Below are 22,649 nucleotides of genomic sequence, written 5' to 3'. Positions count from 1 at the left end.
TTTAACTATTAAAAAAGTTAAATAAAACCTTGATTAAGCCATTCTAAAACAAATACATTAAAACATAATTAAAAACACAACCACAACAGAATAAAAGAGGGGGAAATAGTTACTTGTCCATTGCCTTTTGGCCTCTACTCCTACCTCACTTGCCAACTGGCCAATGTGTCTATAATTTCACTCCTCACTATAAACCCAAATTCTGACCCAAAGTTTTGCAATCCCTTCACCTTCCTCCAGTGGAATGAATGAAATACATTGTCATGATGCTCAGTATGAATTCAGCCAGTGCATAATGTAAAGTGGGGAAGGTGTGCATGTGAGGAGGAAAGATTAGCAAGAAGTATTTAATGTCAACTATTACGCATGAAGTTCAAATCAATATGCATCAAATCCAGCTATTTACTCTAGAATATGACCATACAAATTAAGGGAATAGCTATAGAGTAAATGGACTGTAGCCTAAAAGGGCAAAACAAAGTGGGAGCTGATGGTCTCCAGCCAGATGTTAATTAAGAGGCCACCACAACACAAAAATGTGGCTGAAATTGACCTTTAATGACTATAAGTAAGTAGAGTCCAAAAGCTGCATGAGCTAGGGAGACTCAACTATATTTCCCCATCATCTTTCTCAGACTATATTTGAGAAGGCGTGTTGCCAGGAAGTTGATGACCTGATCTCCAAAATCTTCTAACCACAGGATCAGACCTACCCTGAAGAATCTTGTTTTGCTATGGTCCATTAAATACTGTCTTTACGACTCAATAAAAGGCACAGTGTCCCTTGTTGTCAGTCGGACATCTTTGAGCCCTGAGTAGACTTTTTAAAAGTTTGTGTAACACACAGGACTATATATTATCATAGCCACTTCCCTTCCTGGGATCAGTTCTGAACCCAATCCATCTGGCTGCAGGACCATGCCTTGAACTGTGAAACCATTCCACTGCTTTTTTTCATAGATTGTACATACCAACTACTACTACCAGTCCCTTTTATTCTAATTTTATATACAGAAGGGTGAAACTGGATAATGTTTGAAGTTACCTTGGTGAATTAAAAAAATATGCTATGGCAGAACAAAAAATCAGTGGAGTTTGAGCATTAATAGCTTCAGTTAAAAAGAAAAGATAAACAAATGGCCCTAAAACTCTCTTGGCACATCTTAATGAACTCATGATCAGCCTATGCAAATGTTACTGGCTGTAATATGATTGTCACTGCATTACAGAATGTTTCCATGCCATTCCTGTTCTGATACGCCAACCTTCCCAATCCTGGTAGCCTCCAGATGTTTTGGATTTCAACCCCATCCGTCTCAATCAGCATAATCAATGGTCAGGAATGCTGGGAGTTGTGGTCCAAAACATCTGGAGATCACCAGGTTGGGGAAAAGAGCTTTCGTTATTGGGTGTCATAGAAATGTAGGAAAGAAAGAAATACTATATGATGTGACAAGGTATCTTAGCACGTTATATGACTATGCAAACAATCCTATGGGCAAAGCATAATCAGGAATGGTATGGGAGGATGCACATCATTTCAGAAGATAATGGACTCTCCTTCACAGGCAGGAACTGGGTGGCCATCTGTCAACAACACTGTAGTCACAAGATTCTTGCACCTCCAAGGTCCCTTCTGGTTCTATGATCGTATGATGGAACTATTCATTATTGTTAATATATGAAGTAGGCTTCAGCACTAATCAAGCTACTATTTGATAACAGATGGCTGTAAACATTGGCTTTTTTGTTGCGACCCATAGGCCTAGTTCACATTTACATCACAGTCAGTCAAGGGATTCTAAGCTATTTATTTATTTATTTATTTAAAACATTTGTATCTTGCCCTATATCATTAGGATCTCAGGGCGGCTAGAAAAGTGTTTGTATTTTTTAGATTTCAGGTCATAAATCAAATCTATGCCCCTTTGATTTCAATATGAAATTAATGTTATGGAGGTTCGCTGCTTCATTGCAAAAGGCACATCTGCACTTTGGATTTCAATTAGTTTAACACTCATTCTCTTTCCCCAAGCAAATGCAGTTCTAGGCATTTATGAACAGAATAAGTTACAGCACCCTCAGCAAACAGAATCCCCAGGATCACTTGGAAGAAGCTATAATGGTTATAAATTATAACTTTAGTAACATAAAGTTATTGGATAAATAGATCTCAAGAGATACAGCCAGAGCTTAAACTCATTAGGGCCTATCAACATTACAAACATTATATATACCACTTTAACTGCCATGGATTCCCCAAAGAATCCTGGAAGTGGTAAGTTTGTGGGAGTGCTAAGGATACTGTTTCAAATGCCTAGCTATCAGGGCCGGCCCTACCATTAGGCAGAGATAGGCAGTTGCCTCAGACACCAGATGCTGGGTGGGGGCATCCCTCTGTCCATTCCCTTTTGTTGGAAGACACAGCTGTATGTTCCAAGCACTCTTGTGCCCCCAAAGTTACCCTGCTGCCCTCAGGTGAGGTGGACGATGCTAACCCATGCCAGAGTCGAAGGTTTTACTCCCAGTCCAGTTGATAGAATAGAAGGAATGCCATCTTGTCTTTTCATGAGGGAGCAAAATGATTTGGATCAGCCCTGCTAGGTATAGTGTCTCCTATAATCACAATTGCCAGACTACCTTGGGAAGAGGGAAGGATTATTAAGATACTTAGCTGGAAGTAAGTCCTATTGAACTCAATGGGGCTTACTTCTCAGTAGAAATGTATACGATGGCACTGTATTTTAAGTTTGCAGTGTGGACACTAAGACCAAGAATCTATGCTCTATGGAGGCCTAAGAAAGAGCGTGTCCTTGTGCAGGCTTCAAATACTTTCGCTCCCCCTGAGTTACCCATGACCTGTGCTACATATCTGAGAAGGGTGGACCCAGGACAAAGCGTCTGAGAAGAGGGGACAGATTTCAAGAAAATCAAGGCTCTTCTTAGAAAGAAAGCAGTAGCTAGACAGATGTTATCTGGAGAATGATTAATGAAAATCACATGTTTTGACTTCTGCAGTAACCAAAAAGAAGGTGGGGAAATATGATTGTTATTTCAAAAACTACTTGTCACCATTACTACTATGCTGCTTTTAAATCAAATGCCAGTGTGACAGAGCAGTTACAGTGTTAGACTTGATCTGCAGAGACACAGGTACCAATTCCCACTCAGCTAGTAAACTTAGTGGGTAACAAATTTGGACCAGTCATTGGTCTCAGCCTAACCTATCTCATTGGTTATTCTGAGAATAAAATGGAGGGAAAGTATTTTTATCTCATCTTTCCTCTCAGCAGTTCAGGGCAGCATACGTTGTTTTCTACCTCCTCCACCCAGCCCATTATATGCTCACAACAGCCCTGTGAGGTAGGCTAGCTAGGTTGAAAGACAACGACTGGCCTAAGATTCACCCAATGCACTTCATAGGTGAACAGGAACTTAAAACCCAGTCTCTCCCTAATCCAACATTCTAACCACTACACCACACTATTACATGTAGGTTGCCGTAAGCTACTTTGAGGAAGGGTGAGATATAAATGTAATAAATCTATTACATTGTATTATTTTAAAGGGATAGCATTTTATTGATATTCACAAGCCACGGCGAGTTATAACATTGCATAATTAATATTATGAATAAAATATTTGGGTTTCCCTGTCTCCTCCTCCTCACTTTCTTAACCTAGCTATTTATTTGATTCAAACTTTGTTTTTTCTTGCTTTCCCTGAGTCTAGTACTTCTACTTATTTATTTGGAATTGTTGGAGAAAGAAGTCTTCAGGGGATCCATTTTCCAAGAAAGCAATCATTTAGGGCCGCAACTGACAAACACACGAGTCAAGAGACTTCTTTTTCCCCCTTTCCCTTTTAAAAAGCCATCCATCTTTCTGAGGCGTCTCCTACACACCCACACAAACATGCCAGACTTCGCAGTTTTCCCTCACTCCCAATTATCTCCGCACTTCTCCAGCCCGCTAATCCGTTTCCCGCGAGTTGTGGCGAACATCTTCCTCCACAGGATCGCTTGTCACATAACTTACTCATCATGGAAACTTCCACCCGAGCTCCGTGCATCGCGCCCGCACAAACTATGCCAGAGAGACATCAAAAACACACACAGAGACAGAGAGAGAGAGAGGGACATTTTTGTCAACAACTGAGCGCACGCTGTGCGGAGCCATGTATTTTTTATGTAGAAGTATTTTTTTTAAAAAAAAAAAAAATACAGTCGAAAGCCCTGTGATGAAATACTCTGCTCCGTCAAAAGCTTAGGCTGCGGGGGGGGGGGGATAAAAATAAATACACACAAGCACATACGCACGGCAGAGAGAAACCTGCAGCCATCTCCCCCCGTAATCGAGAGACTAAGATAGGGAGAAATCAAAGCTATCCTTTCCCCCTCCCCGGTTCAAACACCACCACACTGCATGGCAAAGACGATCGCGTAAAACGCTGGCCACCCTCCTGACGACAACTCTCTCTCTCTCTCTCTCTCTCTCACACACACACACACACACACGCATCACAGTCGCACGCACCCGACTCCACTGAGGGCTTATTTTATGCATTTCGGACTATCGAAGCCAACCGGGTTCTAAAAATACACCGCCTCGGCAAACATCTGCCACGGCGGCTTCCTCGGCCAAGTCCAGCTGGGAAGTCCTGCCGGAGAGAGACCGGGTCACTAGTTCGGGGACACCGCCCGGCGCCCAAACCCCCGCTCCCCCTCCCCTTCCCCCTCCCGCGCGCGCGAGAGAGGCCGCGGCGCAAAAGCCCCGACACTTACCGCAAACCAGCGCGCAGCTGGGACTCGGGTTTCTTGCTGCCGCCGCCGCCGCCGCTTGGTGCTTATTCTTGTCAAAGGTGCGAGAGTGCTGGGGAGGCAGGAAGCCCGCCTTCCCCCGTCCCCGCCTGACGGCCAGTACCTGAGTCAGTCAGCCAGTGCCACACTTCCCAAGCCGGTTTGTCTGTCTCGGCGCTTGTGACCTGGTTTCCCCCACCCCACACACCTCACCACCACCCCCGCCTCTCCGCGCCCCACCGGGAGCCCGAGGCGCAGAGGCGAGGAGAACTCAACACCCGCCCCGCGAGGGCTGGGGGAAAGACAGCCAACGCGAGCACGCAAGGCGGGAGACACACACGCGCACACACACACACACACACACGCGGGAGAGAGAACAAGTCCGGCTGAGCCCGCAGGGGACAGGACAGAGCTGCCAGCCGGGTGGATCGAGCCCTTCAAGGCCGGCGGAAAACCCCTCTGCCTTGCTAACCGACGTGCGCCTCCAAGTTGGCGCGGCTGCCCATCTTTCGCCCCGCCTGGCAGCCAAGCTGAGCAAAGAGGAGCCAGGAGTGACATTCAAAGCCTGCAACGTGCCCCCTCCCTCTCTGGGAATTGCTCAGGTTTTCTTCTCGCCCCACTCCTCCACTTCCCCTTGGATGGCTTTGGCAATTCCCAACAAGGGGGGATCGATTGGGGGATATCCGATCACACGGAAGGGAAACAACCCAGGAGCGCGTCTAACGCACTGCCCCAAGGCGATCGTTCTCCCAGCCCATTCCTGGAATTGACACATCCACCCGTCCCACGCCAAATCCAGCCAAGGCAGAGCTTCATTTCTGGAGGTGCTAACTCAGCACTTCCAAAACTAGGAAACCTCCTATTTTCAGGGGAAAGGTGCTTCTTTCTTTTTTCTCTTTTTGAAATTATTATTATTATTATTATTATTATTATTATTATTATTATTATTATTATTATTATTATTATTATTCCTGAAATGAGAGCGAATCTTCCAACCTCCAGGGGTAGCCTAAATCCCAACTCTGTTCTTTTTTCTCTCTGATTTTTAGCAAACTACTTAAAAACAATAACAGTAGTTTACCAGTAATGGAGGCATAGCTCATCCACATATAGAAAAGGGGAAATTTACCACTGATCATACCACTGTCATAAAAATCTTCTGTAAAGCTACCATAATCTTTTTATGGCAAACCATTTTTTAAAGGTGAGAAATTTAAGATCACAGGAGTACATGCTGCACAATTCCTTTACCCAGTTATTCTGGTGGTCTTTACTTTTGACAGAAATCCAAAAATAATTTGTTTTTAAAGGCAGATGCTTAAACACAAGAACCTATTGTCAGAAAACATTTCATTTCTAGAAAGGAGCCTTTAAAATGCTTTCCAATTTAAGACTGGTACTGAACATCTCTTTGGAGTTACATGTTTTTTAAGAAAGGAAACCCTGCTGGCTGAAATCACAGTTAAAGCCTCTGACAAAGTTTTACCAGAAACTCTGGCACTGATTTTCAACGTATTTCTTCAGAGGTTACAGGTAGCTTTACAGTTGGTTTTATTGCCAGATATTTCAAAAACGAAGGGCAGTGTCAAACACAAATGACAGAGTACACGTCCAGTTTCTGTTTTGGTGCTAAGAAACGTAATGCCTATTAAACAGGACAGGTAAGCTATTAGAGTAATACTGTCAGCTGCCCAGAATGTCATAATGCAAAAGGCCCCAGTTTTGCAGCTGAATTACGTTTTTGTATTTCATAAATAAACCAGTTTTGCTCTAACATTTCTTCTTTCTGCACTGAGAACTTCACTACGTAAGGGCTGGTTCACAGACAGACTGGGCGTTTATGTTATAAATATGTCAACAGTGCAAGAACAAGTTGCGAAATGGCACATTCTCCCACATTATAGGTACATGAACTGTGGAAATTAGGACCCATTTTACACCAAGGCTCTAACTGTACATGCATTTACTTGGGAGTAAGCTCCACTGAATTCAGTGGGACCAACTTTCAAATTATGCAGAGAACTGGGCTGTAAAATGCAGAACCCCTGGCCCTCCTGGGGCCCCAATCTGGCCCTCCGATGTTCCCCTGACCCCACCCACTTTCCCCTGACCACTAATCATTTGATGGTTTCCTGGCTTTTGTGCAGTTTTTCCCCCCATTCTAGAAGGTCAAAATGCCTCTCCTGGCAGTAACTGCTTTAAGCTAAAACATGCTGGTCTTTCATGTGTGGGGGATGGGTTGTTTTATTTTTTGCTTATTGGATGTTTGTCTTTGGCCCCTCCCCTTTTTGTCTTCAGCTCCACCTACCACTGGAATGTGGACCTCAAAAGCTACTCTGAAATGGAATCCAGCCCTCAGGCTAAAAGAGGTTCTGCAACCAGGGACGGATTTAAACTTCTTGTGGCCCTAAGCTATAACATGAGTGAGGCCCTTTCTCTTCAACAACTAATAAAAAATTTAAATGCAAAATACGGGCTGTACAATTAAATGGAATTTGATAGTCATGTAACTTCAAGAGTTACAGAGTTGGGGAAATCCTCAATCTCTTTGCTATCAGAGGCACTGAGTAAGGGATCCCTGGAAATCATTTAGACTGACCCCAACCACATAACAGTATTCCCCCTTCTGAAGAGATCTTCATTTTGTATGATGTTTATGGTTTCCCGGTGGCAATATTGTAAACAGATGGGGTTTTTTTCCCTTTTCTTTCTTTCTAACACGAGGCCTCTCGTAATGTGAGGCCCTAACCTGTAGCTTGTTTAGCTTGTACGTAAATCCGGCCCTGTCTGCAGCCCTTCTGCAAAGGTCATGCACATGGTGGCAGAAAGTACACAAGCTTGAAGCTTGCTTTGCTTAATTCCCCACCTACATTCCCAGGCCACAAACCCTACCTGCCACGTTGTGAATGAACAAAGTGGGAATGCTGGTGCAATTCATGCCATGTCTGAAAATAAAACACTACAAAAATATTTTCAAGTTAAAGTCTTCTTGGAATGGTTCTCATGAACTGAATATATACACATAAATTGCCCAGTCCCATTTTCTGCACCAGATAAATGAGGGTTGTAGGATGGTCATTAAACTAGCCATGACCAAAGATCATAGAATCATAGAATAGCAGAGTTGGAAGGGGGCTACAAGGCCATCGAGTCCAACCCCCTGCTCAATGACAGAATATGTCTTAAGTCTAAATATTCTATCAGCCATGCTGTACAAACACAAAATCAGGTAACACAGAATTCCTAGAACAGCTCTACAGAACCAATGCCTTTTTCTTGCTTAGCACATCCATTCCTCTCTTCCATGTTTCATTTTCTGACATGGAAATTACTTGTATTGTGCTAGTATGTAGTGATAGCCATGACAGGTTGGTCCCCTTAATAAAGTTAGCACATTAGCAGTCTCCATTTTGCTTTCTCTGTAAGTACTGAGAAAATCTACCACTAATACCCTGCAAGCACAGAGTAGCTTCAACTTTATGCTACTCATGCATTCCTACAGGATTATTTTCTTGCTTGCTCCAAAGAAATACTATTTCACCTCTCCTTGCCATCTTATATAAATATGTGGTTGATGATATGGAGGTGCTGCAAGACAGGGATGGGAGAACAACTCATTTTCAAGCTCACCTAGATTCTCCGAAAAATCACTTCAAAGCTTGTTTCAGCTTACTCCTGTTTCCATTTTGACCTCTTTTTCAGCTCATTTGAATGGGGAAAGTGTGTGTTTCTGAGCACATTATTCAAAAGTGTTCACTTTCCCCCCATCCACTGAAGTGTGGAAATGCATTTCTTTTATTTGTAAAATGTACATTTCAGAGTGGACAATTTTAAAATTATGTATTTTTCGAAAGTGATTGCAAATTCGGGCATTTGTTAATATTTCTCAAAAAAAAAAAGGATTCCTGCTTATGTACAGAATTTCATTTGCTAACAGAGATGAAATTCTCATACATCTTTACTGCTAGAGAAGAAGCTTAGTTCCATTGAAGTGTGTGGCCAGATTGCAGTCTTGGGGCTCATCTACACCTATAAGCCTTCCGGGAGGGAGGGGTGAGGATCCTGGGCTTTACAGCTTCCGTGATCATCCCTCTGCATGCACACACCCATGCAACATCCTGGAAATCAAGAGGGACATTGCTGGCAATTTTTTTCCCTTCGGAAATGGAGCGCAATTGCGCTCCACTGCAGGTACAATTTTTTTAAAAAAAAAAATCCTTGAAACTACTCCCCACCCCACCCTAGATGTGCACAGACTCCGTGCCCATTTCCATGCCCCCACGCAGCTCCGTGCCCGTTTCCAGAGCTGCACTACTCACAGGGTAAAAGGGACGACTCGTGATTGCGTGCCACACCGGCTGCAGTCCTGGGACTGCGGAAAAACTGGGAAATCCGTGGTCCCAGTTATCCTGGGGAAAGTCTCTGGTTATCCCTGTTTGACCCTGGGATCCCCTGTGCATCATTTGAACACACAGGGATGACCTAGAGATGACCCCAGGATATATGCATGGTGTAGACACTGCCTTGCAGTCCTACTGGGAGACACTGATTCTGGCATACAAAGCAAGCCACTGCCCCATCTAGGCAAAAGCACTGGGCATAACAAATTATTCCCACAGACATTTCTATACAGAAAGAAGGTCCCACTCTGGTAGGACACTAACATCACACAAAGAAATGGAAAGTCAAGCAGGAACATGCAAATGAAGAACAGGGCAATTCAAACAAATGTCTACCACTGAATTTCATGGAACAAAATAAACGAGCTGCACTATGGGACACATTTGAGAATGGGGACAAGCTGACCCTCACTATACCAGGGGAAAGTGGTTAAACTTATTTTACTTTAACATAATGACTTTTAAACATGTTGAGAAACACAAGTTTCACCCTAAAGGGCAGCCACAATGCAACCTCTGTTCCTAGAAGCAAAAACACCTTGCTCAGGAATGAGTGACTAGTACCTTCACCTTGCCAACCAGTTCGCATATTATTATTTTTTTCTGACACAAAAAATAATCTCTAAGTTTGGAAAATCATAAACCCAGTAACATATGAAGGGTCAATACAAGTATGTTTTTCCACTCCAGATACATGCATGGTAGTTTCCCAAGGCATGAATCCGGGGGGTGGGGGGATTGGCAGCACTTTTATGTGTATGAAGTACACACTTTTCAAATAGGGAGATGATCATGTATGCTGGAAAATGTAATTTTTAGACCACCCACAAATATTCACTAAATTTAAATGAATTTTATTAAACTTAGTGAATTTGGAAGACTATCAACAAGACATGAAATGCAACAGGGCATTTTCCTTCCCTTTTAAAATGTGGGAAATCATCTCTAACTGAAAGTTCATTCACATCAAGATTCTTTGACCACTGGAAAGAAGATAATGGGTTATTATGTTTTGTTTGTGACAACAAACTTGGTTGTTTTGGACTTAAGACAGTAGTTATACAAAGGATGAAAGAGACTATGATATTATAGCAACAATTACAGAAAATGATGTGTTATTTTGCAATTCTTCTAACAAAGTACAGAAAATATAGTATCTTAATTTAATGAGGGGTTGGTTTCACACCAAGATAATTCATCTTACGTTTCATTGCACTTGATGGGACAGATTAATTATGAGTTAACTAAAATCCCATTGATTTCAATGGGAACTAAGAACATTAACTCTCAACCAAAGGAATAATTAAAAGCTAGTAAACTTCAAAACAACAGTTATCTCATTCATTCATTCTCCGATAATTAAAATACCAAATAAAGTTCTCAATATGCCAATTATGCAATCCATCTTAATTATTCACAATATTTTAAAGTAATTATTATAATTCTATTTGTTCTATGATTTACAATATTAAAGGCAACTACTAAGAAAAATAATCAATGCTGTTATTTTGCAAATATTTGCTATATAAAAACCAAAGTGCTATTTTATTCCCATCACATTAATTCTGGCATCAGCATTGTGAAGTAGTCCCTATTATTCTCATTTAATCGAAGAAGAACTAATAAAGAGACCAAGCTTAGATTTGAACCCAGGCCTAGTATAAATCCAATAGAAGCTTTTATTAGATGCTGATTCTTTATGTACTCAAGAGAAGTTGGAGAAGCATTAAAAATCCAATATATTCTTCATAATGATGAAATGTTAGCTAGGAAAAGGAAAAGTTTGGATACCTTTTAGTTATAAAAAAACCAATGACTAATCTAAAAGAACTACAAGAATATTAAACTGTACTTGCAATTTCACATCATTTAATGTAGATGATTGAATTAAAATATAAATTGAGTATCTCTCCTTCTGCCAAGAATGAGTCACCTATAAACAGAATGAAACCAGGAATGGAAAGAACTCTCATACAATGTGTACGTGGGCGAGCATTTTTTCAAAATTAATTCATGTTTGGAAAAATCCAAAATTGCCACTCACACAACAGGACTTTCCCTTCCTCTCCTTCCCCCTCAATCTGCCAGCACCTGGCCCCAAATCTGTTTAGGAGGGTCCCCCAGCCCAGCAGATTTTGAGGTTGTATGGGTGGGATGCAAGGGGAGGAGAGAATTGCTCCCTCCCAATTTCCTTGATGGAAGCCATCCTTCTTTCCTTAATTGGATTCCACCCATATATCTTAACGTCCTCTACACTGATTAATAAGATCAATATGAAGCAAGATACCAGGTAGCACAGGACTCATAGTACAGGATTCTTGGCAAAGCATATTTGTTTTGTACCTTTATTGTGAATGGCAGAGCAAATCCTTGGACAAAAATAAAATCAATGTATACATTAATTTTAAAGGCCTTTATTTCTATATGACTACATCCAGAAAATGACATCCAAAAATTTTAAACATTAAGTGACTTGAACTTGCAATGGGAAGGCAACAGTGAGTTAATCCTTTCACATAGGATTAGCTAAGGACAACCGGTTACCATTGTCCTTAAATCATCCTGTCATTTTTGGAGTTTCTGAATGGTGACTACAACACAGTAAATTGATGAATACAAACTGTCTAGAAATGATGAAAAGCTAGACAATTGGGAAAGTGTCACAAACAGAGAAGTCATACCTTAGATCAGCTTCCCCCAGCCTGGCGTGCTGCGTTGGACTGCAACTCCTATCATTCCCAGCCACAAAGGCCATACTGATTGGGAAAAATAGGTGTTGCAGTGAAACACATCTGGAGGGCACCAGGTTTGGGAAGGCTGCCTTAGGACAACAAAATAAGACAAAGAATATTAGTCTGTCAGATCCATACTTTCTTTATGTTAACTTGCTCTCCAGCAGTAGTCATCCACAGTTATGTCAGTTCATTCCTGATATCTTAATGGCACTATCAGCAGTAATAAATTATACTCTTCAATTTCAGAAATTCTGTCGGTTTCAGAGTATGACACTATTTTCAAGCATATGATTCCTGTTTTACCAACAACAACAACCAAGCACATGATTAGCAAAACTTTGCAAGATCATCTTCCTCGCCTTTTTGTATTCTCTCCCTCTGTTTCAGGCAGTGTTGGCCACCTACCTGTAGCCTTGTTCCACTAAGTTCTGCAATTGAAACAGTGCCTGGTAGAGTCCCAGCCCAATCCAATTAACCCCCACTGATGCATCTAATCCACTAAGATCAGTGGGACAAATGTGCAAGTAATGCATGTTACACAGGCAGCCCAATCTTACCAGCTTTGAATAGTGGCCTACAGTATATTCCCATATGCTGTTTTATTCCTCAAAGTGCCAGGTCCCAGAAACCAACTATTCCTATAGTCATTATTTGTTGACATTAGTGATATTTGTGTTTCTCTTTAAACAAAGACGCAAATTTGGTGTGCATATGTGTCTACACATGATCACCCTCAGGAGTTATCAGAAGGATCAGATGCAATGCTTACATTCAGTCCTGAGTCTTCTTGGAAAATTAATACTCTAGCAAGAAGCTGTCCTCCTTGCTTGAAATTGGCTACTACCCCTTTAAAGATGCCTGTCCTGTGGAATAGGGGCCAAAATATTCCCTCCTTACTAACTCCTCTCCTGGCCTTGGCAATCAGACACAAGTGTGGGTGTACAACAACAGCCTTGCCATCTACCTTTTAAACAGAGGCGTTGAAAGCCCATATCAGAAGACCAGAGAGGGGTGAGTTTTTCAAGAACCAAGCCCATACCACCAGACCAGAAAACAACCCCAAAGACAGAATATAGAAAGCAAGGTTCCTCTCTAGGAGAGTTGATCTACAAATGACAGAGAAGCAGGTCAGAAAGAAGTAGACACGTTTACTTTCTTATTTCTGGGAATCCTTTGCTTTTCTCTCTTGCCTTCTGTGTTTTGTTGATTGTTTAATAAAGCTTGTTTTGTTCTAATTGGTTGTATAATTTGAGGTGGCTGACCAGACCACAGGGAAGGGACCCACTTTGTTGCCTGCCACTCAGAAACACTAGCTTGAAGTAGGATCTAACGTATAAAGAGTGTTGAAGGAGAACAACAAGACCCCTCAAGAGGAAGAATGTCACAAACACTAGCACAATTATTTTTAGGCTGGTATACCAAATTTCTTCCACAGAACAAGGGACCATATTAAAGCCTTGCTCCTCTCCACCTTCCTGCCCCACCTTTTAAGAACTTGGCTGGGATACAACTGATGGCACAAGAGATTACTACCTGAGTTAATGTAACACCTGCACCGATATCTGAATAACTGGGTCATGCCAACTTGGGTGGCAAAAGCAGTAGCTTCCAGTCATCCCTGAGCTCATGTTACATTCAGTAGTAGATCATCGTGCAGAACGTTAATCTATAAGCTCATGTATGCTTTCAAAAACTTAAGATGATGGATTTTCTAACTAATAATGCTTCAACACATAGCTCAGCTATAGTTTCATTATTATTTTAGTCTACCCAATAACAAAAGTTCTCAGGGTGGATTACATGATCAATGAATATAAGAAAAAAGCAGGACAAAAGTAAAAATAACAACAACAACAATCAGCACAAAAATACAATATAACTACATAAAAAACAGCATTCCAGCACACTACAGCCAAATCTAAACTAAAAAGTTTAGAATCTAAAATCTGAAATGCCTGGGAGAAAAACAAAGTTTTTGCCTGGTATTGAAACGATAACAGTGTGGGTACCAGGCAAGCCTCCTTGAGGAGGGCATTCCATTAGTGTGCACCACAACCAAGAAGGCCCTCTAACTTAATTTGGGAGGGGCACACATAGGATGGCCTCCAAAGATTACCTAAATTTGGAAGGAAATGCTCTTTTAGGTACTCTCACCACAATCCATTTAGGGCTTTAAAGGCCCACCCCAATATGAATTGAGACCAGAAATGGTCTGGAAACCAATGCTGCTGACAAAGCACTGGCATCATATGATCATATCAACAAGTCCTATTTAGTAGCCTAGCAGCTTCACTTTGGACCAACTGAAGTTTCCAACTGTTTGCAATGGCAGCCCCTCCATACAATGCATTACAGTAACCCAACCAGGAGGTTATCAGATCATGGGTAACTTTCACTAGGTTATCTCTGTTCAGATAGGGCTGCAGCTGCTTTATCAAACTATGGTGATAAAGTGACAATGATGGCTTCACAGCATCCCCAATCTGCCCACCTGCTCCTTCACAGGGTGTGCATCCTCTTCCAGAACAGGTTGAACACCACTCAACTGGATTGCACTTCAGTTGATCGGCCCTCAACCAGCCCATTACCCTGTTCAAGCACCGATTCAGGACAACCACTGGCCGTTTCTACACCTGCCTTTATCCCTGGGATCGTCTTGGGATCATCCCTCTGCATCCAAATGACACACAGGGGATCCCAGGAGCAGGCAGGGACAATCCCTCCATTTTCCTGGGATAACGCTTAGGTGTAGAAAGGGCCACTGTCTCACATGTTTAGATATAAACGTGAGGAAAAGCTGGGCATCATCTGCATATTGATGACACCTCACCCTGGATCCCCAGATAACCTCACCCATTGATCTCATGTAAATGTTAATTAACATTGGAGGTAAAATCTCAATAACTATAAAAACTTATGATGTAATTGCAGTGGAGCAAAGCAGCAATTCCTCAGTACTGCCTTCCGGAAATGCCATACAACACTTGGACAATGTTGCTCTTTGGAAGATAAATACATCTAATGTTGTAATACTTATCACTGGTATCCTCTTCTATTACCGCTACTGATATATTCTCGCAAGCCTGTATTCTTGCTCCTTTCTTGCTCACTTGCTTTCCTTTTTATGTATTTTATTTGATTTATTTCTGCATGCATATGTTTAGATTCACAGGGTAAAAGCTAAAAATCAGTATTAGAAAGAATATTCACCATAAAACCACCAGTTTTAAAAATGCCATTGTAATCAAATAATATATTTTTCCGTTTCGACAGACATATATGCATACATGCAAACTAAGAAAAAGTACAGCCAACATATTTACTGTAATAATTTCCATAGAATATTATGCAGTTTAATATAGCTGGCTAATGAGTAGTAAGGAAGCATTCTCACTCCCCAGTTCCACTCAATTTAGCTACTGCTTCAACTTTTCCTCTATCACTGCTACTTCTATTGCTGCTACTTCCTTTTAAAGCTGGAACTGGCTGCAGGGACAGCCTGCATTACTGTTTCCAGCAGTACTATGGACATATGTGACCTCTCTGTTGCCCCAGGTGTTATTATTATTATTATTATTATTTATTTATATAGCACCATCGATGTACATGGTGCTGTACAGATAACACAGTAAATAGCAAGACCCTGCCGCATAGGCTTACAATCTAATAAAGTTGTAGTAAACAATAAGAAGGGAAGGAGAATGCAAACAGGCACAGGGAAGTGTAAACAGGCACCGGGAAGGGTGAAGCTAACAGTATAGAGTCAGAACAAACTCAAAGTTTAAAAGCTATAGGGAAAAGAAAAGTTTTTAGCTGTGTTTTAAAAGCTGTGATTGAGTTGGTAGTTCTCAGGTGTTCTGGAAGAGCATTCCAGGCATGAGGGGCAGCAGAGGAAAATGGACGAAGCCGAGCAAGGGAAGTAGAGACCCTTGGGCAGGCAAGAAGCATGGCATCAGAGGAGCGAAGAGCACGAGCGGGGCAATAGTGTGAGATGAGAGAGGAGAGATAGGCAGGAGCTAGACCGTGAAAAGCTTTGAAGGTCAACAGGAGAAGTTTATATTGGATTCTGGAATGAATTGGGAGCCAATGAAGAGATTTCAGAAGCGGAGTGACATGGTCAGAGCGGCGGGCCAGGAAGATGATCTTTGGGCAGGAGCTGCCAGTGGAGGTAGGGCCACGTGCAATTAGTTACTGTGGTGCTTGTTCAGGGACAACAGCTACTTTCACCACCAAAACGGTCAAGGCAAAATGGGAAGAGCTTGTCTAAATTTGACGAAACAATTGCCAGAAGTTGTATTTATCATCTGAACTTAAAGCATAAAATGTTTCCCCCAAACAAAACTGCTTGTTTCCTGTTCATTACACTACCTACTTCCTCACACAGAATTAAGCATTAACAAAACTGTGCCCTACGATGCTTTTATAACATTTCTGCTTCCAAATCCCCTTTTCAACATGCTAATTGATCCTCTAAATGAGCTTTATTAATAATTGATGTAAAACTGGCAACAACCTATTTGTGCATGCTTTGGCAACCTTTGTAAATGTCCAATTAGTTCAAAGTGTCCAATCAGGAAAGCTCTAGAAAGAAATTAGGGCAGGGTCTTTAAGCTTAATTCACTTTTGAAGCAGGGAAGAAAAGTAAAATAGGCAAAGCCATACGAAGTTATGGGTGGGGTTAGAGCTACACTGCTGTACAGAATTGTGCAGAATCATGACTGATACTGTTTAACGCTCCTATTAGAGTACTGCACTTAATACAGCTGAAGAATTTTCCACTCGCCTGCTTGCCCATGGTAAGGCACAATGCCCCCCTGGAGAGCAGACAAGTGACAAAGTTCAACTCCATCCAAACCTGCTCCTCACATCCATCATTATGCCATGTCTCTCATGCATTCATTATCCTGTTACAACACTGGTTCCAGTTTGCCCATAACAATGTATACTAAAAGTGGACATGTTCATTTCACCCGCAAATAAGATACAGTAAAAGACCATTTTAAATTTTAATTGTTAATATATACACCTCTTCTGTATTTCTTAACTACATAACCAATTATTCCTTTTGTTTATTTTGTTAATTTCAACATTGTAGATGGTACAAAGCAGAGTTATTCAACCTCATGCTCTCCAGATGTTTTGGACTTCAACTCCATCAATCCCAGGCAGTTAATGGTCAGGAATGCTGGGAGTTGAAGTCCAAAACAGCTGGAGGGCATCAGATTGGGGAGGACTTCTACAAAGGGTCCTCTCTGAAACACTGTAAACCAAAAGAAAGCAGAACCTCAAGCGTGAGTCTATTTTCTGCATGTAGTTCTGGTCTCCCAGTCCACCGCAGTAATTTTAACTTAGTTGATGTTTAATTTAGAAATATATTTTTTCTCACATTATATCACTGAGCACCAAGTTCAAACATCCTGCTCATCTGTTCCACGCTTTCACTTAGCCAGTTGCCCACCTTTCATTTTCTTGCTAAAATAACAACAATAGTTGTATTCCAACACCTCTGGAGGGCATGAAGTTGGGGAAAGCTTGTATACACTTTTAACTTTATAGTTACACAGCACGGATTAGTTTTGTAGAACATATGCCCAGTTGTGAAAGATTACTCATTGGTATTGAAACACTGCTAAAATTTTAGCAATGCTGGGCTCCCAGTCACGTGGCAGTAAAAACCAATGCATTGTATTTGATTTTCTTCTAGACTCTCTATAGCAGGCCTGTACATGCGCAGCCCTTCAGTCCTATATGGCATATATCAGCTGTGACCTGTGGTTTGCTGCGTTTGTGATAAACCCTCTTGTTTTTGCAGCCTCAGGCATGCTGCAAAACCAAGGGCATATAAACAATCTGGCAGGGTGCCATATAAGGTTGCCGCATCACATATGGCCTGTGAGTTATGTGTTGTATAGACCTGCTTCAAAGCAATACTTTTTCTCAACTTAATATGCCAAAGAGCCAATGGTGCTTTTGTTGCAGATAGTTGACAATTTCATTAGCTATAAAAGTAATGCAATCAGTCTCTAGAATAGGAAAATTTATTTAGTAGAATCAAAAATGTTTGACTACGGAAACTCAACCCTCTTTCCGGATTTCCTGATGTCTTGCTGTGAAAACTTGAGCAAAGCCTTGATCTGCCTGTACTTTCAAACAAAAATAAAACTTTCTTCATTCATAATGCCTTACATCAATACCCTGCATAAAAATGTATATTATGTAAAACAATATAAGTAGCAATTTATCCTTCAAACACAGAGGTGTTAGTGATAGGCTCCATTATAATGGTTGCACAGTTAGTAATGGGGGAGAAGTGAGGAAATTACAAAGGATCTCTCTGAAACTCTACCACTGTCAAAGATCTAGAAAGATGTCACAATTATACTTTATTATAGTCAGGGCTGCTTCTACTTTATTCTTAACAAAAGCTCTATATTCTGCACCTGGGATATCTCAATTCTGCATTCTTTTTTAAAAAAAAATTAAAATGAACAATATTTATGCTGACATACTTATTCTGCATAAAATTCCTGAATATGTGCATTATAGTTGAGCATGCTATTCAGCAGTTGCAAAATGTCTACTGCTTTGGCAGGAAGAGAAATATGAAACAGCCCCCTGCTGATTTCTGGGGAAGACATGTGGAAAGAGTAAGACAGGCAGCAATACATGACACAGATATTCTGCTTCCTGGAACACAACCCTTTTGTAGACACTACATCCATATTTCAAAGCTATCACCATAACCATAAAGATGTACTGCAGAAAAGACTGCAGAAAGGACATAAGTAGAGCCATGCTGGATCAGGCTAATGATCTAACTTGTCCATAGTCCTCTTTCCCAAAGTGGCCAACCAAACGCCTCTGGAAAGCCCACTAGCAGGACATGAATGCTTCTAGTCTTGTTGCTGCAGCAGTATAGCTGGAGTTGATTAGTAGTTATCTGTAACTCCATTAATTGGTCTATATCTCCTTTTTAAAACTTCTAGGTTACTGGCCATCACCACATCTTGTTGCAGAGAAAACCCACAACAAATTGGCATGAGTCCTCTGGAGGACTCCTCTCTGGACTATTACCTAGAGCCCTCCAAGCCAAACTTCATGGAGGAGCTGTCTGTGTTGAGGGTTCTTGAGGCAGATCAAAGCTATTCTGGGCCCTCAAAGAGACAACCCTTCCCGTCCCAAAGAGGTAGCCCCAGGGAGTATAGGCATCTAAAGATTTAAGTTTGGCCAGATGCAGAAATGTCCACTCTTTGTGAGTAAAGGTATATTTGTGAGCAATGCAATGCTCATGAGTGGACCATTCCTCAGGTGGCATTGACTTCCCGTAGCTGTGCTCTGGATGGGGCTCTGAAGGATCAAGTTTAAAAGCCCTCAGTTCTAGGCACAGAGCGCTGGAATACTGTCTGTGCACCTGCTTCTGGATGCCTGTCTTGTATTTCCCTGATAACTGAGTTTTTCTCTGGTACTCCCTGTGTTTGGAATTCCTATTGACCTTGCTTTTGCTACTGATCCTGAGAATTTTCCTGGAGCTCTGTCCCTACATCACTGCAAACAGGACAGTTTTATTTATTATGGACATTTTTAACCACCCTTCATAAAAGAAATTCGGGGCAGCTGATTCGCTAAGTGCTGTCTGAGGATGTATGTTTTAATAAACCAAGTATTGTACTGGAGGAGAGCCATAGAAAGAAGGCCATTCAAAAAAGCAAAGCTTTGTCAATGCCAAGCATCAAGATAAACAGTGGAAGAGCCACACTGGTGTTTTCTAATGGCAGCCTTCCCCAACCTGATGCCCTTCAGGTTCCCTCCAGGTGCATTAGATTGCAAGTCCCATAATTCCCAGCCAACTTGGGCATTGACCATGCTGGCTAAGAATTATGGAAGCTGCAGTCCAATGCTCCTGGAGGCCACCTTGTTGGAGCAAGCTGTCTTATGGAAAGTACAGTTACTATCCTCTTTTCAGGGATTTCCATCTCCCACAGCAAAGGGCTTTTTCATATTGAAACTGTAGCCCTGCCTTACACATTGTTTTGTGCACAAAAATATATAAACTCAAGATGGTAACCCAGATTTTAACAGGCAGTGATTATATTAAAAAATTGCTGGAGTAAATAGATGGAAAAAGTGAATGTTCTTGACATCCCAATACTACCATTAGCAAAATCACAACCAACGCCAGTGGTTTATTTAGGACATTCCTGTGGTGGGGAGGGGCCATATAACTATCTGGAAGCAGCAGGAGGTAAATCATGTCCCATGCTTAGGAAACGAAACTCAAATCTTCCAGGAAAAGAGAGCAGATCTTTGTGGCTTCCCTTTAATTAGTGAGCATATAGGTCATATCAACTCCAATGTCACTCTTTATCATTATGAACCATAGCCAGCAAGTGAGAATACTGAATATGAAAGACAAATCAAGCAGCCATGATCCCTGGCTGTTAAGTGGCATATAAACCAATGTCTCATAGAGCAAAGACCTGGCACACGTCTCTGTCTGACTTCTATGCTCACGTTTGGATGGGGAAGATAGGATACCTCCAGGCATGTCAGCTAGCAAGGGACACGTCTTAGCAGTGAACAGGACATACAAATGTAGATCCCTGGCTGCTAAATAAACTCTGAAAAGGAATACTCCCTTCCCATCAGCTGTGCTGTCTCAACATTTCCAAGACTTCTGAGCCCAAAAAACAGGCAATGGTTTGTGCCCCATATTCAACCATATATTAATTCCTTTATTTGTTTCAATTAAAAAAAAAACTTAAGACGGAAGCTCAACACTGTATACCAAATAAGATGCTACACTGCCAGAATGTAGCTGTCTTGAAAAGGCTGCAGACAGAAATGGGGATAAATGGCCATACATTACTAGGTTTCATTCTCCATTGATAGCATTTAAGTAAATATATTGCAACGGGCTTTTTGACCACCCCTTTTTTGTGGGTTTTCTAGCAACCCAGTCTTATTTTGAAGGGGCTTGATGATCTGACAGCTCTAATCTTTTAATCTTCTGAAAGGTGTCCTCCAGGGTCCATACACCAAATCTCATTTAAACCAAAATAATGCCATTTCTCTGATTCCACACTGACCTTAGGAACACAAGAAACAGCTTTATACTGATTCAGACCATTGGTCCACTCAGCCCAGTACTATCTACACTGTCTGGGAGTGCCTTTCCAGGGCTTCAGCCCTACATGGGGATGGCAGGTATTGGGGCCTTTTGCGTGCAAAGTATGGCTCTGAGCTACAGCTTTTCCCAAACATGGAGTTGCAATCTATTACAAACGAATCAGAGACTAAATCCTATTGAATTGAGTGGGATTTACTTCTCAATGTGAGCTTTTAGGCCTACACTAAAAGGATCTTCTTAAGAGAGAAAGAAACAAATTCGCCATTCTTTGGTAAAACTGTAACCAAATGCAGCCTCCACAGCTTGAACATCAGCTCCGGGTTTTTGTTTTTGTTTTCCTTCCCTGCCCCCACTTCCCCCCCCCCTTTTGCTTTATTTACCATCTTCCCCGAGGAAGAACACTGGAGAACCAAAAGGCTTGCACAATTGGCCTAATAAAAGGCATTTACAGCAATACGGATTCGGGTCACTTTCTTTGGCAATCCTTAAACTCCCTTCTGCTAGGGAGTCAAGCCCTGGAGTGTCCCCGAGGAGGACACGCACTAGGGATCGGTGCCCTTCGTGAGCTGTCAGCTAAGGGCTGTCTAATCCGCTGTAATCGTCTTGAAATGCGCCAAGTTGCTTTTATATCCTGACATAAGCAGCCGGGGGGGGGGACGGGGGGACGGACAACCACCCCAACTTCCTCCCCCGCCCTTTTCGTTGCCACTGCAACAATCAGCTCTTAATGACCCACGTGCAAGAGATGAGAAGCGCTTCCCTTCTCTCCCCCGCCCTTCCCCTCAGGAGCGCTCGCGCGTGCTCGCTATAACGTTTTACGCCCGCCGAGAGGCTCCTGTGCCATATATTTTTAATTAGAAACTCCATTTATATCCCCCCGCCCCGCTCTACCAACTCGGTTGCCGCGTTACGAAGCCTCTGCGTGTCTGTCTCCCCCCCCCCCCCGCCGCCGCCGCCGCCGCCGCCGCCGCGCTCCTTCCCTTCCCTTCCCTTCCCTCCCTCGTCCAATCGCGAGCTCGCGTTGCCTCCTTCGCTCGCGCTGGGGTTTGTTTGCTTTCTAAAGTAAGAGCGAACTCTCCCCTCCCTGAAGGACGGGCGGACGGACCGAGGGCGGACAGGCAGCGGCGGCGGCTCCCAGCGAGGGAATGCGAAAGGAGGAGGGGCTCACCTGCCAAGCGCGGGCTCGTCGGAGACCAAAGGCAGACGCCGAGGAGGCTCCAGCGCTTCCCACGGCGACAGGCGGCCTGTGTCCTGAAATGACCCGGCTGGGTGGGAAGGAGGGAGGGAGGGAGGGAAGCGCGGGAGGCCGGGAAAAGAGCGCATGAGTGACACAAATGGAGCAGGACGCCGGGTTCTCTGGGCAGCGGAGCAGCAGCAGCGGCGCTCGCTCGCTCGCGTGGTCTCCCTCCTTCCACCCACCCTCGCTCTCTTTCCCGTCACGCAACTATTCCGCGCCTGCCTTCACACGACGAGCCTCGCGGGGACGGGCTGAATTCTGAAAAACAAAGCTAACGGTCCACGAAGGAGAAGGAGAAGAAGAATGCACACCACACGTGGGACTCATCTACACCAAGCAGGATATTCCACTA

The 22,649-nt window shown here is 42.6% G+C and overlaps 1 protein-coding gene across 2 annotated transcripts in view; it reads right to left on the bottom strand.

The window, feature by feature from the left end:
* THRB (thyroid hormone receptor beta) overlaps nucleotides 1-22,312 on the bottom strand; it is a 196,889-nt gene extending 174,577 nt beyond the window's left edge. The window contains exon 1 of one of the 2 annotated variants that reach the window (XM_063128252.1): nucleotides 22,229-22,312. The gene's annotated coding sequence lies outside the window, so the exon portion shown is untranslated. Of the gene's footprint in view, nucleotides 1-4,783; nucleotides 4,867-22,228 lie in introns of those variants that run through there. The other variant, XM_063128259.1, reaches the window with a different exon arrangement.
* Nucleotides 22,313-22,649: the final 337 nt, after the last annotated feature.

Source organism: Elgaria multicarinata, chromosome 1 (assembly GCF_023053635.1).
Source record: "Elgaria multicarinata webbii isolate HBS135686 ecotype San Diego chromosome 1, rElgMul1.1.pri, whole genome shotgun sequence".
NCBI lineage: Eukaryota > Metazoa > Chordata > Lepidosauria > Squamata > Anguidae > Elgaria > Elgaria multicarinata.
Note: the sequence above shows the minus strand (reverse complement) of the source record. Positions and strands in the feature narration are given on the sequence as shown.